General features: G+C 49.1%; 1 protein-coding gene across 1 annotated transcript in view; it reads left to right on the forward strand.

Annotated features, from left to right (window-relative positions):
* The first annotated feature begins 1,244 nt into the window (after positions 1 to 1,244).
* LOC138522068 (proteasome subunit beta type-8-like) overlaps positions 1,245 to 16,275 on the forward strand; it is a 29,253-nt gene continuing 14,222 nt past the window's right edge. The window contains exon 1 of the mRNA XM_069635306.1: positions 1,245 to 1,423. The gene's annotated coding sequence lies outside the window, so the exon portion shown is untranslated. The remainder of the gene's footprint in view (positions 1,424 to 16,275) is intronic.

Genomic DNA, 16,275 nt, shown 5'->3' on the forward strand with positions numbered 1-16,275 from the left:
AGGCTAGCCCATACTGCCACTGCCAAGTGCTTGCCATCATTGCCAATAAAGATGTGTACAAAGAGCATGAGGAAACAGCCTGTCGAAGGAGTCAAGAGGGCCAAACCAGCAGGAGAGGGGAAAAACATCAAGTACAGTCCTCCCCTCTCCTTACCTTCCCCCGGGCCGTGCAGGACCCGGGACACAATACTCACACGGCGGTCCGGAGCCCAGCAAAGAACCGAGCAAGGCAATCCGGCTCAACTGTGACCCCAAGCCCGCAGGGGACCCAGGAGCAGTGCCGCACCTGCGGGAGCCGAGGGCCCCGCCACACAGCCCCCCAGGGGGTCAGCAATCGGTGCTCCCCAGTGCCCCGAACCGGGAAGAAAAAGTCCAACCTGCGGGAGGCAGGAAAAATTAAACTGAGTGACGTGGATGTGGGGGAGGAGTTATAGGGATTTAAAGAAATAGAAGAAGGTCCTGTGTCAGAGGCAGGGGCCTCATGAGGTAAGTACTGGGACGAGGAAGAGTGGACGTGGAGCTAATGTCTACACCTAGCAGACAGCAACGGGTGCAGCCATAAACATTGCTGCCAGGGCCGCCATGCACAGGAAAGTACAGCCATCTCCTGAAAGAAGTGCAGCCTACACACAGGGAAAAGGACGGCCATGTACTGAAAACTGGCCCAAGTGTAGACAAAATGTAGTCCGACGATGTTCCCATCTCTGCTTTGCCACCACAGACACACCCCCAACCACATTCAATTCAAACACCACACCTGGGTGCTGCCTTTCCTCGCCTCCATACCCAACACTGTGGTTTACAGCAGTACTATCAAGACTGACGAACATATAGTGAAAGAAAATGCACTTAAATGAGCACCATTGGGTCAGTCATTGTCCCCACAACATGCAGCTGTATGCAGCCTCCCTCCCAATCAGCATTCTGGGACTTGTGGTACCACTTTTCTCTTATAAAACCTGGACTACAAGTCCCAGAATGCAATAAGAAAACCAGGACTGGATACTCACTTACAGATTGGAATGGGTCATGTTCGCAAGTATCCAGTACTAACTATAGCCACACTCCACCCCCAATAACTGCACAAACAACTGTCTGTAGAAACTCCCCCCCCCCCCATCCTCTTCATTCCCTCCCCCGCCTCTTGAGCCCAGTAACACCCTCTCTGGGTTTCCCCTCCGTGGTTTCGCTCATGCTTTCCTTTCAGTTTCTATTTGGCAGGTAGAGGCCCGGTGGGGTGGGGAAGGGCAGGGCACAGGCAACCGCAGGGCAGAGTGAGGGACACGTTGCAATGGCGCTGCTGGACCTTCTCCCCGGCTCCCGGGACTGGGCTCTGCCTCTGGGCATTAACCAGGACGAGAGGCCCCTGGGTTCCTGCAGGGAGCTGCTGGGGGGACACATGGCCCTGCCCAGGGGGCTCGAGGTAAGGAGAGCCGGGGATTCCCGAGGCGGGCATAATCATTTAATGTGATGTCTTATTGGGGGGGATGGGGGGCAGGCCTACTCTTCTTCTTACATTTAGTTTTTGCTCCTGCAGTGCCAGCACGGCAGCTGGGAGGGGGCGAGGGCGTGCAACCCCCCCTCCTTCCGATGCAGGCCTTCCTTCTGACCCGGCCCACCCACCCACGGAAGTTTCATGGGATGGGCGCTTGTTCTAAGACCACACCTCTAATGCAATAAACCGACCCCACCGAAACCTGGGGTACTTAAACATCTCCCTCATATCTCCCCTCTCTACACTACCCTGTGTTTAACATCCTGAGGAATTTCAACATCTCTCTCATATCTCCCATCTCTACACTACGCGGTGTATATCCGCCTGAGGGATTCCAATATCTCCCCTCTCTACCCTATGTTGTGTATATCCTCCTGAGGGATGTCAACATCTCTCACATCTCTACACTACGCTGTGTATATCAACCTGAGCTATTTAAACATCTCCCTCATATCGCCCCTCTCTACCCTACCCTGTGTATATCCGCCTGAGCTATTTAAACATTTCCCTCATATCTCCCCCTCTACACTACGCTGTGTATATTCGCCTGAGCTATTTAAACATCTCCCTCATATCGCCCCTCTCTACCCTACCCTGTGTATATCCGCCTGAGCTATTTAAACATCTCCCTTATCTCTCCCCTCTCTACCATACGCTGTGTAAATCCTCCTGAGCTATTTAAACATCTCCCTCATATCTCCTCTCTCTACACTTCTCTGTGTATATCCGCCTGAGTTATTTAAACATCTCCCTCATATCTCCCCTCTACACTATGCTGTGTATATCCGCCTGAGCTATTTAAACATCTCCTGCATATCTCCCCTCTCTACACTACGCTGTCTATATCAGCCTGAGCTATTTAAAAATCTCCCTCATATCTCCCCCCTCTACACTTTACTGTGTATATCCGCCTGAGCTATTTAAACATCTCCCGCATATTGCCCCTTTCTACACTTCTCTGTGTATATCCGCCTGAGTTATTTAAACATCTCCCTCATATCTCCCCTCTCTACACTACGCTGTGTATATCCACCTGAGCTCTTTAAACATCTCCTGCATATCTCCCCTCTCTACACTATGCTGTATTTAACCTCCTGAGGAATTTCAACATCTCTCTCATATGTATCTTCCCCTCTCTATGCGGTGTACATCAGCCTGAGCTATTTAAACATCTCCCGCATATCGCCCCTTTCTACACTACTCTGTGTATATCCACCAGAGCTATTTAAGCATCTCTCTCATATCTCTCCTCACTATACTATGCTGTGTTTAACCTCCTGAGGAATGTCAACATCTCTATCATATGTATCTCTCCTCTCTACACTACGCTGTGTATATCCGCCTGAGCTATTTAAACATCTCCCTCATATCTCCTCTCTCTACACTACACTGTGTATATCCACCTGAGCTATTTAAACATCTCCTGCATATCTCCCCTCTTTATACTACGCTGTGTATATCCGCCTGAGGTATTTAAATAACTCTCTCATATCTCCCCTCTCTACACTACGCTGTGTATATCCGCTTGAGCTATTTAAACATCTCTCTCATATCTCCTCTCTCTACACCACGCTGTGTATATCCGCCTCGGCTATTTAAACTTTTCTATCATATCTCCCCTCTCTACACTACGCTGTGTTTAACCTCCTGAGGAATTTCAACATCTCTCTCATATCTCCCCTCTCTACACTACGCTGTGTATATCCGCTTGAGCTATTTAAACATCTCTCTCATATCTCCTCTCTCTACACCACGCTGTGTATATCCGCCTCGGCTATTTAAACTTTTCTGTCATATCTCCCCTCTCTACACTACGCTGTGTTTAACCTCCTGAGGAATTTCAACATCTCTCTCATATCTCCCCTCTCTACACTACGCTGTGTATATCCGCTTGAACTATTTAAACATCTCTCTCATATCTCCTCTCTCTACACCACGCTGTGTATATCCGCCTCGGCTATTTAAACTTTTCTATCATATCTCCCCTCTCTACACTACGCTGTGTTTAACCTCCTGAGGAATTTCAACATCTCTCTCATATCTCCCCTCTCTACACTACGCTGTGTATATCTGCCTGAGCTATTTAAACATCTCCCTCATATCTCCTCTCTCTACCCTACCCTGTGTATATCCTTCTGAGCTATTTAAACATCTCCCTCATATCTCCTCTCTCTACACTTCTCTGTGTATATCCGCCTGAGTTATTTAAACATCTCCCTCATATCTCCCCTCTACACTACGCTGTGTATATCCGCCTGAGCTATTTAAACATCTCCTGCATATCTCCCCTCTCTACATACGCTGTCTATATCCGCCTGAGCTATTTAAAAATCTCCCTCATATCTCCCCCCTCTACACTTTACTGTGTATATCCGCCTGAGCTATTTAAACATCTCTCTCATATCTTCCCTCTCTACACTATGTTGTGTATATCAGCTTTAGCTATTTAAACATCTCCCGCATATTGCCCCTTTCTACACTTCTCTGTGTATATCCGCCTGAGTTATTTAAACATCTCCCTCATATCTCCCCTCTCTACACTACGCTGTGTATATCCACCTGAGCTCTTTAAACATCTCCTGCATATCTCCCCTCTCTACACTATGCTGTATTTAACCTCCTGAGGAATTTCAACATCTCTCTCATATGTATCTTCCCCTCTCTACACTACGCGGTGTATATCAGCCTGAGCTATTTAAACATCTCCCGCATATCGCCCCTTTCTACACTACTCTGTGTATATCCACCTGAGCTATTTAAGCATCTCTCTCATATCTCTCCTCACTATACTATGCTGTGTTTAACCTCCTGAGGAATGTCAACATCTCTATCATATGTATCTCTCCTCTCTACAGTACGCTGTATATATCCGCCTGAGCTATTTAAACATCTCCCTCATATCTCCTCTCTCTACACTACACTGTGTATATCCACCTGAGCTATTTAAACATCTCCTGCATATCTCCCCTCTCTATACTACGCTGTGTTTATCCGCCTGAGGTATTTAAATAACTCTCTCATATCTCCCCTCTCTACACTACACTGTGTATATCCGCTTGAGCTATTTAAACATCTCTCTCATATCTCCTCTCTCTACACCACGCTGTGTATATCCGCCTCGGCTATTTAAACTTTTCTATCATATCTCCCCTCTCTACACTACGCTGTGTTTAACCTCCTGAGCTATTTTAACATCTCCCTCATATCTCCTCTCTCTACACTACGCTGTGTATATCCACCTGAGCTATTTAAACATCACCCTCATATCTCCCCTCTCTACACTACGCTGTGTATATCCGCCTGAGCTATTTAAACATCTCTCATATCTCCCCTTTCTACACTATGCTGTGTATATCTGCTTGAGCTATTTAAAATTCTCTCTCATATCTCCCCTCTCTACACTACGCTGTGTATATTAGCCTGAGCTATTTAAACATCTCCCGCATATCGCCCCTTTCTACACTACTCTGTGTATATCCACCTGAGCTATTTAAGCATCTCTCTCATATCTCTCCTCACTATACTACGCTGTGTTTAACCTCCTGAGGAATGTCAACATCTCTATCATATGTATCTCTCCTCTCTACACTGCGCTGTGTATATCCGCCTGAGGTATTTAAATAACTCTCTCATATCTCCCCTCTCTACACTACGCTGTGTATATCCGCTTGAGCTATTTAAACATCTCTCTCATATCTCCTCTCTCTACACCACGCTGTGTATATCCGCCTCGGCTATTTAAACTTTTCTATCATATCTCCCCTCTCTACACTACGCTGCGTTTAACCTCCTGAGGAATTTCAACATCTCTCTCATATCTCCCCTCTCTACACTACGCTGTGTATATCTGCCTGGGCTATTTAAACATCTCCCTCATATCTCCTCTCTCTACACTACGCTGTGTATATCCACCTGAGCTATTTAAACATCGCCCTCATATCTCCCCTCTCTACACTACGCTGTGTATATCCGCCTGAGCTATTTGAACATCTCTCATATCTCCCCTTTCTACACTACGCTGTGTATATCCGCTTGAGCTATTTAAACTTCTCTCTCATATCTCCCCTCTCTACACTACGCTGTGTATATTCTCCTAAGCTATTTAAACATCTCAATCATATCTCCCCCTCTGTACACCACGCTGTGTATATCCACCTGAGCTATTTAAACATCTCTCACATATTTCCCCTCTCTACTCTACGCTGTGTTTATCCTCCTGAGTGATTTAAAAATCTCTATCATATCTCCCCTACACCGGTTTTATCTTCATACTCCTGGGGTACTTAAACATCTTGCTCAAATCTCACATCTCCACCCTCTGCTGTATTACTCCTGAAGTATTGTATTTACATAGCTCAGATGATTACATCTCTCCCTCATATCTTTATCTCTTTATTTGACTGTATTGGTAACACTGAAGTATTCAACTGCACCCCTTATACATCCCCTCTCTGCACCTCTTATATATCCCGTCTTTGCCCCTCTTATATCTCCCCTCTTTGCACTCCTTATATCTCCCCTCTCTGCACCTCTTATATCTCCCCTCTTTGCACCCCTTATATCTCCCCTCTCTGCACCCCTTATATCCCCCTTCTCTGCACGACTCATAACCTCTCTCTCTGCATCCCTTATCTGTCCCCTCTCTGCACCTCTTATAACCCCCTCTTTCCTCCTGTTTTATCTCCCCGCTTTGCACCCCTTATATTGCCCGCTATGCACCCCTTATATCTCCCCTCTTTGCGCCCCTCATAACTCCCCTCGCTGCACTCCTTATATCTCCTCTCTCTGCACCCCTTATATTTCCCCACTTTGTACCCCTTATATCTCCCCTATCTGCAGACCCCTTATATCACCCCTCTTTGAACCCCTTATATCTTGCCTTCCCCTGCCTGTTATCCTCTCACGGTGCACCCTAACACTAGGTTCTCCCTATGTACTCCTGCACTGACCATGTCTTGTACACTCCTGGATTATCCTCCCCTGTACACTCCTACACAAAGCCCTCCCTGTACACCCGCAGTTAACCACTCCCTGTACTCCCCAGCATTATCCTCTCTCTGTGCACCCAGAGTTAGCCACTTCCTGTACATCCCTGCATTATCCTCTCTCTCTGCACCCCTGCATTATCCCTTCCCTGTGCACCCCTGTATTATCCCCTCCATGTGCATCCCCGCATTATCCCCTCCCTGCGCACCCCAGCATGATCCCCTCCCTCTGCATCCCAGCATTATCCCCTCCCTGTACACCCCAGCATTATCTCCTCCTTGTGCACCCAGCATTATCCCCTCCCTGTACACCCCAGCATTATCCCCCTGTACACCCCAGCATTATCCCCTCCCTGTACTCCCCAGCATAACCCCCTCCCAGTGCACCCCAGCATTACCCCATCCCTCAGTACTCCAGCATTATTCCCTCCCTGTACACCCCAGCATTATCCCCTCCCTGTACACCCCAGCATTATCCCCTCCCTGTACACCCCAGCATTATCCCCTCTCTGTGCACCCAGCATTATCCCCTCCCTGAACCCCCCAGCATTATCCCCTCCCTGTACTCCCCAGCATTATCCCCTCCCTGTACTCCCCAGCATTATCCCCTCCCAGTACAACCCAGCATTACCCCCTCCTTCTGCACCCCAGCATCAGCCCCTTCCTGTGCACCCAGCATTATCTCATCCCTGTACACTCCAGCATTACCCCCTTCCTGTGCACCTCAGCATTACCCACTCCCTGTGCACCCCAGCATGATTCCCTCCTGCTGTACCCCAGCATTATCCCCTCCCTGTACACCCCAGCTTATCCCCCCTGTACACCCCAGCATTATCCCCTCCCTGTACTCCCCAGCATTACCCCCTCATTCTACACCCCAGTATTAGCCTCTCCCTCTACATCCCAGCATTATCCCCACCCTGTACTCCCCAGCATTATCCTCTCCTTCTACACTCCAGCATTACCCCCTTCCTGTGCACCTCAGCATTACCCACTCCCTGTGCACCCCAGCATTATCCCCTCCCTGTACTCCCCAGCATTATCCACTCCTTCTACACCCCAGCATTAGCCCCTCCCTGTGCACCCCAGCATTACCCCCTCCCCCTACACCCCATCATTATCCCCTCCCTGCGCACCTCAGCATTATCCCATCCCTGTGAACCCCAGCATTTTCCCCTCCCTGTACACCCCAGCCGTATCCTCTCCCTGTACACCCCAGCATTATCCTCTCCCTGTGCACCTAGCATTAGCATCTCTCTCTCTCTCTCTCTCTCTCTCTCTCTCTCTCTCTCCTCTAGACCCTAGCATTATCCTCTCCCTGTACACCCCAGCAGTATCCTCTTCATCTACACCCCAGCTTTAGTCTCACCCACCACAGTATTAGCCTCTCCCTCTACACCCCAGCATTAGCATCTCTCTCTCTCCTGTAGACCCTAGCATTAGCCCCTCCCTGTACACCCCAGCATTATCCCCTCCCTGTACACCCCAGCATTATCCCCTCTCTGTGCACCCAGCATTATCCCCTCCCTGAACCCCCCAGCATTATCCCCTCCCTGTACTCCCCAGCATTATCCCCTCCCAGTACAACCCAGCATTACCCCCTCCTTCTGCACCCCAGCATCAGCCCCTTCCTGTGCACCCAGCATTATCTCATCCCTGTACACTCCAGCATTACCCCCTTCCTGTGCACCTCAGCATTACCCACTCCCTGTGCACCCCAGCATGATTCCCTCCTGCTGTACCCCAGCATTATCCCCTCCCTGTACACCCCAGCTTATCCCCCCTGTACACCCCAGCATTATCCCCTCCCTGTACTCCCCAGCATTATCCCCTCCTTCTACACCCCAGTATTAGCCTCTCCCTCTACATCCCAGCATTATCCCCGCCCTGTACTCCCCAGCATTATCCTCTCCTTCTACACTCCAGCATTACCCCCTTCCTGTGCACCTCAGCATTACTCACTCCCTGTGCACCCCAGCATTATCCCCTCCCTGTACTCCCCAGCATTATCCACTCCTTCTACACCCCAGCATTAGCCCCTCCCTGTGCACCCCAGCATTACCCCCTCCCCCTACACCCCATCATTATCCCCTCCCTGCGCACCTCAGCATTATCCCATCCCTGTGAACCCCAGCATTTTCCCCTCCCTGTACACCCCAGCCGTATCCTCTCCCTGTACACCCCAGCATTATCCTCTCCCTGTGCACCTAGCATTAGCATCTCTCTCTCTCTCTCTCTCTCTCTCTCTCTCTCCTGTAGACCCTAGCATTATCCTCTCCCTGTACACCACAGCAGTATCCTCTTCATCTACACCCCAGCTTTAGTCTCACCCACCCCAGTATTAGCCTCTCCCTCTACACCCCAGCATTAGCATCTCTCTCTCTCCTGTAGACCCTAGCATTAGCCCCTCCCTGTACACCCCAGCAGTATCCTCTCCCTGTGCACCCCAGCATTAGCATCTACACCCCAGTATTAGCCTCTCCCTCTACACCCCAGCATTAGCATCTACACCACAGCTTTAGCCTCACCCACCCAGTATTAGACTCTCCTTTTAGAGACAGCATTAGACCTTCCTGGTACAGCGCAGCATCATCCTCTCCCTGCACCCTAAGATTATATTCTCCTCATACACCCCAGAATTATCCTCTCCCTGTACTCCCCAACATTATATTTTCCTTGTACACTTCAACATTATCCCCTCTCTGTACCCCCATGTGAGGAACTCGACCATCCACACAGGGAGAGCGTGCTCGCTTGGGCTTTTTGATTTTTTAATAATGAAAATGAATGATGGGGTATCAACCTCCAAGAAATGTGTGAGGCCATTCTGCACCCCTTTCCTCTGCTTCCCGCACAAAATGCATAGTCACATGTACTCTCGGAAGACACTGCCTACAGATGCTGTGTTTCCCTGTCATATTCAGCTGGAATGTGACAGCCAATAAGGGGGAAAGCACACCTTCATCCAGCCATGGGCAGCCTAATTTAAATATCAAATGCTCCATGGATCTGCTTTTCCTTTGTCTAATCTGGCTGGTGGCAGTGCATACTAAATAGGAATAATTAAGGCAACCCTACTGAAGTGGCTTGGTTGCCAGAATAGACAATAGGAATGGTCGGTCTAACACCCCTTTGGTATGCAATGTGTCAACTTGAAGCTAGTTCCCACCGCTCTGTATGAAAGGCGGTGAAATGCATCTCTGGGTCAACTATTTACTGCAGGCAAACTCCTGCAGAGTTGACCCCTTTCAGAGGGGAGAAGTATGTGATTTGGGGGAGACAAGAAGTCTGCTCTCACCACATACTTCAAGCGAAACCTGCACTTTAATCAAAAGTTGCAGAGGGCTCAGTTAACCAGAGGGACACTTTGATCTACAACAGACAGAAAGTTGGGTGGGACCTGGGTATATGTTGTCACCCCTCACCTTTTCCTGCTGCAGAGCACTCTGGTCCTGACCTCAGGCATAACAGAAGATTGTTGGTGGGGACCCAGGATTGGTTCATTAAGGTAGGCTTAGCCTGCACCAACCACTGGGGCCCATTTGGCTTTAAAAGAGGGCTGAACCCACCACTTAGCAGATCATCCAACGAATTAAAAGGAGTAAGAAGAAGGAATCATTTGGACCCGGGCTGAATATACAGTCTACCTTACATCTTCCGCCAGTGAACGAAGGCCAGGAGGTCCAAGAGGGAAGCAATATCCCTCCCCTAAACATCTCACAGGGAACTGAGGGAGATACCGGACTCAGAGGACCCGTCCAGCAGCTCCAGAACTTGTACCCATTCAGCACACAGAATACCCTGCTCGGTTTTGCCAGCACGCTTCCTAGGTGGGAAGTGTTGGAGAGTATCTGAACTAAGGACAAGGGCTTTGCCTGCAAACACTCTCCTAAGCTTTGGGCCATCCGCCTTGAAAGGTACGACACAAGCCCTGTGAAGAAGCTAGGAGTGCCACACAAGCATCAACCAGCATCCATATTTTATGGACATTTTTTGAGACAGTCGAGTCCTCCAACTGCAACCGGCTTCACCGCTGACTGTTGGCACGCTACAGTAACTCAAGCCGTTCGAGATGCCTCGACCAGCATTCCAGATCCACCAACCAGCACAGAGACGATTCTTGACCCAGAGCCACTGTATAGGCCAGCCTGTAGCCTTCCGTTCAGCCTCGCTTGCCGAACAGCCTGCTGCCTGTTCCTCGCAGCTATCTCCCATCTCGAACTCTATTTTAGGAGCTGCCAAGTGCCCTGGAACCAATTCGATGCTGTCGAGCATCAAGAACTTCCTAAGCACCAGGAACATTGTGGTTCTGCCCCCTGGTCCTTCTCCAAAGGCCCCTAGAGACAGTTACCACCCTTTCACCCTTGGTGCTGAAACCAAATAACCTTGAAGAGTAAAACTGATTACTTTACCATCAATATCCAGAGTGCATCCCTTTCCTTCGTGAAACTGTCTGTCCTCTGGGTTCCTTCACAGAGTGGGTTGTATTTTGTAGTGTGCTAGAACTATCTGTTATAGTAATAATAAAGTAGATATTTGTATACAACCATGACTGGAAAGTCCCTTTTATTATTGGGGGGTAATTGTATTTTCGCTGTTTTGCAACTAACCAACGATCCACAACCTTGCCGAGATAAGCCTGCCATTCCGTCCACGTTACCAAAAATTGGGACAAGGAGGTTTATAATTGACTTGTGTTCCAATCTGTTCGGATCCCTTCTGGTGAACTAGAGGTGTGGGGCTGATTGATGGTTTAGAAACCGATATTTATGCCTGGATCAGTGGTGCCCCGAAAGTTGATTTGTCACATTGGTAGCAAGCGGTCGGATCAGTTGGAGCCTTGCGCACAGCTTAGTCGCCCAATGATAAAAGTACTGTTGCTGGCAACGTTTAGTCACTGCTGGGTATTAGTAATAGTCATGGAGTTTGACATGGAGACTGTAAAAGGCAGGAACAAGGATGTCTTGTGCGTCTTATTTCAAGAGAGGGGACTTCCCCACTGCACTAATAAACCTGAGTTGCTGACCAGCCTACAAGCTTGGGTAAAAGCGAGGGCGGTTGGGGAGAAGACCCCAGGGGACGAGCTAGGCACTGTGTACCCGAACAGACAAGACCTTCCAGAGGGGAAAATGACAAGGACAACCACGCGAGCAGTGTGTCTCGCCAATCATCCCGCCGGGGGGCAAGTGTGGTTTCTCAACACTCAAGGTTTCAGTGAGGATGGGGGCTAGTGCGGCATCCTGCAGTTCCCAGGCCTCAGCACAGTCTCTAAGTGGCCCAGTAATTGTTCCGGCTGTTAATGAGGTAGCGGCTAGAAAGCTCCTGCTCAAGGAGAGGAGACTAGCGCTTGAGGAACAGAAACAGCGGGACATGGTCACCTTAGAGCTGCGTAAACGGGCACTTGAAGAGCAGAAGGAGGCCAATAGATCCGCTTCTAGCGAAAGCAGCAGTAATGGCTCAAACCAGAGTGCCCGGGATAGGCCCCATGGAACATCCCCACAGACTTAGTACAGGTTTATGAAGTGGGGAAGGATATTTTTGACAGTTTGAAGTGCTCGAACTGGCTTTCCAGCTACAGGAGGTGGATGAGGTACTGTGGGGTGCAGCCCTGATGAGTCGCTTACTGACACCAGGGTCTGATACTATTCTTCAGTTAACTCCTGAGGAAAGGCCCGTTTATGACAGCATGAAGGTATCCCTCCTCAGGAAGTTCTGTAAAATCCCAGAATAGTATCTCAAGAGCTTCAGAGAGCTTGGAAAGAAAAGTGGGCAGACATTTGAAGCGTTCACACACTTCTCGTTGAAATATCTGAGCGGGTGGGTGAGTGGTAACAAAGTTGACACAGGGATGTACAATTTGATTGCGTGTGAGCATGTGTTGAAAAATTGTGAGGTTGACCTACACCAGTATCTTGTGGACAAGACTATTACAGACCCTAGGGAGCTTGCAAAGACTGCTGACAGGTTTGTGAGTACTTGAGTCCAGAAAAAGGCTCAGGTGGGCACACCCACACCGGAAGTGAAATTGGCGGACAAAAAGTAAACAAGGATGGGAAGGACAAAGGTCCAACCAAATCCTCTTCAATGTCAGGTCTCCCAAAGAGCAAAGGGAAATCCCCAAACACTAGTTCAGCCGTGCACCCTGAAAAGAAGAGCGCAGGCACCCCTAACACTGGGACACCTGCCTTCTCACCTCCCAAAGGTTGTTTTGTGTGGAAGGAGCTGGGCCATAGGAAAGGGGATCATGCTTGCACACGCTTACCCAAGCAAGCCATAGTGAATGTTGGACTCGTGGAATTCCCACTAGGCCAGGCAGTAACCAAATGTGGATTGGTTATATTGAGTCGGAACAGTACCGGGTCTCCAGAAGAAACCCCAGTTCCCAATAATTATCAACTCTATCTAGAACATGTGTATATCAATGGACACAAAACACCTGCGGTCCGAGACACCACGGCTAGCGTCACTATTGCTCGGCCTGATTTGTGTGTAAATGGGTTTGATGGTAAGAGTAAGTGCCACTTGGCGATAGTAGCATTCAGCTGGTGAGGTGAAATGATCCAGCACGGTGTAGCGGAGAAAGACTCCATCCCTGTTGCATGTCTGTTGGGTAATGATCTACCTGATCCTGAAATAGTTGCAGCGGCTACACGATTGAGGGCCAAAGAGAACACCAAATTGAACGCTCTGAAAGCCTTAGGGCCTGGAGTGCTTCCAGAGGGCTTGTTGGAAGGACCGGCGTGGCCGGTAACCCCTAGTCCTTTCACACAGCCTACTGAGTCACCCTATTCCAGCCGGAGAGGGACTGGTAGACACTGAGGACCCTACTTTGGTTGCAGGGGACTCAGTGACTTTAGAGTTGCCTGTAGCAGCGCAGGAACCTGAGGTGGAGGACCAGGTAGGCGCAGATCCGAAGGGTCTGCCCAAGCTGGAAGAGTTTGCATCAGCTGGGGGCCCAGATCAGACTGACTTCTACACAGCCCCGAAAGAGTGTCCCACTCTGGCGGGTCTGCGGAAGCAGGCAGGGGAGCAGGCTAAGGGCAAGGCACCTGGACTGTTCAAAGTGTACTGGGAGGATGGACTCCTGTACAGTGAGCCAAAAGACTCTGAGAGCGAGGGCACCAGAAGTTTGGTGATTCCCCAGTGCCACAGAAAAGTACTTTTAGATTTGGCTCACCAAATTCCTTTAGAGGGTCACTTGGGAGTGACTAAGACTTCAGACCGGTTGTCTGCGCACTTTTACTGGCTGCAGTTTGGTGTAAAAGTTAAGGAATTTGTCCGGTCAAGCTTCTGGCAAGTAAGGTGGTGCCACAAAGGCCCCCTTAATTCCACTACCCGTGGTTGGGCAGCCTTTTGAGAGAATAGGCATGGGTATTGTGGGTCCTTTGGATCCTCAAACCAGCTCAGGGAACAGATATATCTTGGTGGTGGTAGACCACGCCACAAGATACACTGAGAGTGTCCCTCTAAGGAGCATCAAAGCCCCCCTGGTTGTCTCGGGAGGATAGCTCAGGGGCAACATGCTCGCCTTGGAAGCAAGACGACACGGAGCAACACAGGTTCGATCCCCGGGTCAGCGCACTTGGTATTAAGCGCGTTATAAATATCATATATCATATCAAGGCTCTGATTGGGCTTTTCTCCCGTGTTGGATTCCCCAAGGAAGTCGTTTCTGACAGTGGATCAAACTTCACATCAGCATATGTGAAGGCTATGTGGGAAGAGTGTGGAGTCACCTACCGGTTCTCTAACTCCTTCCATCCACAAACCAATTGGCTTGTTGAGTGGTTCAACAAGACCCGGAAAGGCCTTATAGGTGGCTTGGAAGAGCACCTGAGGAGAAAATGGGATATTCTCCTGCCATGCCTTTTGTTCGCCTACAGGAAGTAGGGTTTAGCCCCGTTAAGCTTCTGTTTGGATACTCTGTTCGAGGTCCCCTCAGTCTAGTGAAGGAGGGATGGGAAAGCAAACCCTTGTCCCTGTCACAAGATGTGGCGAACTATATACTCAGCCTTCGTTAACGGAATATTTCACGCCACTTACCAATGTAGATTATGAAAGACATATCTTTCACACTACATGCCTTAGACCATTTTGTAATGTGACTACGCATAAAGCTGAAGCACTGTGAATTCCATTGATACTCCAATGACGAGGCCCTGCGGTCTCAGGTATTTGCGGGGTGTGAGTCCCATGGTTTTCGGAAAAAGCTCCTGCAGAAAGAGCAGTCGCTCGAAGAAATTCTCGGCCTGGCACGCATGGCGACAGCAGTGGAATCTCAATTGGACAATTTGGGTAAAGTCACCATACAGTAAAAATCCACTGATCAAGAAGCAGTCAACAAGCTTTTCACATCACCATACCCTCAACCTAGACGCCCTGACGCCACATGCTACAGGTGCGGGTATAAATACCCTCATACGGGAGACTGCCCCGGCCTGGGACAATAATGCACTGCATGTGGGGTTACAACCACTTCAGAGCCATGTGCAAGAATGCCCCCAACCACTCTACAAGCCGGAGAAGTCTAAGAGGGCAAAGGAAGTCTTTGCTGCCAAGTCCTTGCGAAGCAGGATCAGACTCAGACCTTAGATGGCAGAGTCGAGATGAACGGGACCAAAGGAAAACATACTCACGAGGAGAGTATAGGCCGTCTGAAGGCTCCCGACACGGTGGGCGCAAGCGCTTTGTCCGCTACATTGAAATGAAGTCGCCCTCCAGTAGCGAGTCGCCTTCCTCAGATGAGGACCAGCTGAAAAAGGGGTATGTGTGGGCTCTGAACAACACCACTGCAACCCTGCATAGCCCAGTTCTAGCCATTGAGGTCAATGACACGCCACTGGACTTTCTCTTTGACACTGGCGCCACAGTTAATATAATTAGCGAGGAGATACACAACACAGTCGCAAAGGCGCCCAAACTCAAAAAGGCCACGGTTGATATCTACCCATATGGCGCAACCACGCCACTACCATGCAAAGGTGTCATCTCTGCCAGATGCACACACAAGGCCCACGCTGCAAAGATACAGTTACATATCCTCAAGACGAAAGTAAACAGCGTCTGTATACTCAGTTTCAAAACTGCAGTGGACATGGGTCTAGTCCATATCATGTATCAACTGATGGCCCACAAATACTTTGCTCGACAAGATGACTTCGAAGCAGAGTTCCCAAAAGTATTCAAGGGACTTGGGAAGCTAAAAAACCGCTAAGTCCAACTTCACATTAAACCCAAAATAAAACCTGTCGCCCAACACTACCGGGGCATACCCATTAATGTACAAAGTCAGGTGGAGGAGGAAATTAACAAACTAATAAAGCAACATGTCATTGAGACGGCAACAGGTCCAATGGGTGTCTCCCATAGACACATCCCAAAAAAAGTCCCTGGATGGCTCCATTAGACTATGTGTAGACACGAGAAGGGAATGAGGCCATAGAAATAGAAAGACAGCAGGCACCATGGATAACTGACATGATGTCATCTTTGATGTTCTGGGTGTTAGTCTTAGCAGTGCACAGTGGTGGTGCGAGTTATGGTTGCTTAGCTTACCATAACTGGCGAATTTCTAAGGTTTTTTGGTTTTACTTGTAACCATAACGCCCCTTTAGCAAAGTTTTTTTCATTGAATAAAGATATATGCAAGTCTCCTTGGTGTTGCCTGAAGGTGGCCAATTAGAGAACTTAGAAGATATATAGTAACACTATAAGGGTAGCCTGTCCATTGCATTTAGAGATTCCTATGATCCCAAGATCCTATGTCTGTCACCCCAAGAAAATGTACTAAATTAG

The sequence above is a fragment of the Ambystoma mexicanum genome, chromosome 13 (genome assembly GCF_040938575.1).
Source record: "Ambystoma mexicanum isolate Mex_15411 chromosome 13, UKY_AmexF1_1, whole genome shotgun sequence".
NCBI classification, from domain to species: domain Eukaryota; kingdom Metazoa; phylum Chordata; class Amphibia; order Caudata; family Ambystomatidae; genus Ambystoma; species Ambystoma mexicanum.